The following is a 2,978-nucleotide window of genomic DNA, read 5'->3' as shown; positions in this document are numbered from 1 at the left end:
TAGGGAGTGACTATCCTGTTCAAAGATCCCACCAATGTTGAAGAAAAGGTTAAATACACCAGGAGATGGGAATCTCAAGAACCACCTTAGAATACTGCATATCACCATGAACAGACTGTATTTATCCCAGAATTACAAAAGAGTTTAACATTCAAGAATCAATCAATGCCATTCAGTACATAAACTACTTTTTTAAAAAGAATATATGATCATTTCAGTAGATGTGAAAAAAATACTTAACAAAAATTCAACTTCCATTTCTTATTTTTAAAAATCTCAGCAAACCTGGTAAAAAGGAAACTTTTTCAATCTGACATTGATTGAATTGGTTAAAAAAAAAAACCTGCAGCTAACATACTTAATGGTGAAAGACTGAATGCCTTTCCTCTAAGTCCAGGTTACAGAGGATGTCTGCTGCCACACTCCCATTCAGTACTTTACTAGAAATTCTTGCCAGTTCAATAAGGCTTCAAAATAAATAAAAGATAAATCAATTGAAAAGGAAGAACTGAATCTACTTGTAGATGAAATGATTTTATAAAATACTAAAGAATCTTTGAAAAAAAAGCTGATGAAATGATTTTATAAAATACTAAAGAATCTTTAAAAAAAGGTACTACAAGGAATAAGTGTGTCTTGCAAGAACTGCAGGGCACATGATCAATTGCAACAATGAATCAGATTTCTATATACTAACAACAAATACTGTAAAATTGGAAAATTGCCATTTATACCTTCAAAAATCCCAAATAGTTAGCAATATATCTGACAAAAGATGAGCAATAATTGTACACTGAAAACTACAAAATATTGCTGATAAGAGAAATAAAAGGAGATAAAAATAAAAGAAGACATATATTAGGTAAATGGATTAGATTAGAAGGCTCAATATCATTAAGATATCAACTCTCTCCAAACTGATCATAGATGCAATGCATTCCCAATCAAAATCCCAAAAGACATTTTGGGAAAATGGACAAACTTCTTCTAAAGTTCTCATGGAAAAGTACAGGACCATGAATAGCTAAAACAACTTTGAAAAAGAAACCCAGAACTGGAGGACCAACACTACCTGATTTCAGGACATAATGGCTCTGTCTTGAATCAAGACAGAATGACATTGGTGTTAAGATGATGGTATAGAACAGAGCCTGTGTGTGTGTGTGTGTGTGTGTGTGTAAAATCATTATTATTATTATATCAGTATTATATAGCTATATATAAGGTTGACCCTTGGACATCATGGGGTTAGGAGTACTAAAATCCTGCACAGTCAAAAATCCGCATATAAATTTTGACTCCCCCAAAACTTAACTATTAATAACTTACTGTTGATGAGAAGCTTTACTGATAACATAGAAGACTAACACATATTTGTATGTTATATGTATTATATACTGTATTCTTATAATAAAGTAACCTAGAGAAAAGAAAATGTCTTTTCAAATTGTCACAAATCTCAAAAAACTTTTCCAAACTATTCATTGAAAAATGTCTATGCATAAGTGGACCCACACATTTCAAACCTTGTTGTTCAAGGTCAACTATATATAATATATTTACTATGTGTAACTGATTTTCAACAAATGTTTAAAAACAATTCAGTTGAAAGAAGATAGCCTTTTCAAGGAATAGTAGTGGAACAATTTTATACACATTCCCACATAAAAAATTTCACACTATAAAAAAAAGTTGAAGATGAACCATAGACTTAAATGCAAAATGTGAAACTATGAAACTTCGAGAATAAAACATAAGGGAAAATCCTTATAAACTTGGATTAGGCAAAGATTTCTTATATCATAAAACATCTACAAAAGAAAACTGATAAATTAGACTTATTATTTTTAATCGAAGTATATGATATTATATAATTTCATGTATTCAATTTTATGATTGAAGTATATAATTTAAACTTATATATAGTTTCAGGTATACAACACAGTGATTCAACAACTGCATACATTACAAAATTCTGATCATGATAAGTATAGTTTCCATCTTTCACCACACAAAGTTATTACAATATTATTGACTGTATTCCCTTTGCCGTACTTTTCATCCCCAATCCTTATTTATTTTATAACAGGCAGTTTGTACCTTTAATCTCCTTCACCTATTTTACCTCACTTGCCCAGAAACTCTGGCAACCACCAATTTCTTCTCTGTATTTATGAGTCTGTTTCTAGTTTCTGCTTGTTTGCTGTGTTTCTTAGATTCCACATGTAATTTAAATCATATGATATTTGCCTCTGTCTTATTTCACTGAGCATGATATCCTCTGGGTCCATCCATGTTGTCACAAATGGCAGGATTTCACTCTTTATTATGGCTGAGTAATACCCCACTGTGTATCCCATCTTTATCCAGTCATCTACTTAGGGACATTCAGGTTGCTTCCATATCTTGGATGTTGTAAATAATGTTGCAATAAACATAAGGGTGCATATATCTTTTCAAATTGGTATTTTTGATTTCTTCAGGGAGATAACCAGAAGTTGAATTATTGGATCATATGGTATTTCTATACTGAAATTTTTTGAGGAAACTTCATACTGTTTTCCATAGAAGATGCACCAATTTACATTCCCACTAACTGCACACGAGGGTTCCCTTTTCTCCACACCCTCACCAACATGTTATTTCTTGTCTTTTTGATACCAGCCATTCTGACTTAGGTGATTCTCTCATTGTGGTTTTTATTTGCATGCCCCTGATGATTAGCGATGCTCAGCATCTTTTCATGTGTCTATTGGCCATCTATATGCCTTCTTTGGAAAAATGTCTATTCAGGTAGTCTGCCCATTTTTTAATTGGATTATTTGCTTTTTTGGGTTTTTTTTGGTGTTGAGCTCTATGAGTTATTTATATATTTTGGACATTAGCCCCTTATTAGATATAACATTTGCAAATATTTCCTCCCATTCAGTAGGTTGCCTTTCTGTTTTATCAATGGTCTCCTTTGCTGTGCAGAAGCT

Source organism: Manis pentadactyla, chromosome 11 (genome assembly GCF_030020395.1).
Source record: "Manis pentadactyla isolate mManPen7 chromosome 11, mManPen7.hap1, whole genome shotgun sequence".
Classification (NCBI taxonomy): domain Eukaryota; kingdom Metazoa; phylum Chordata; class Mammalia; order Pholidota; family Manidae; genus Manis; species Manis pentadactyla.
Note: the sequence above shows the minus strand (reverse complement) of the source record.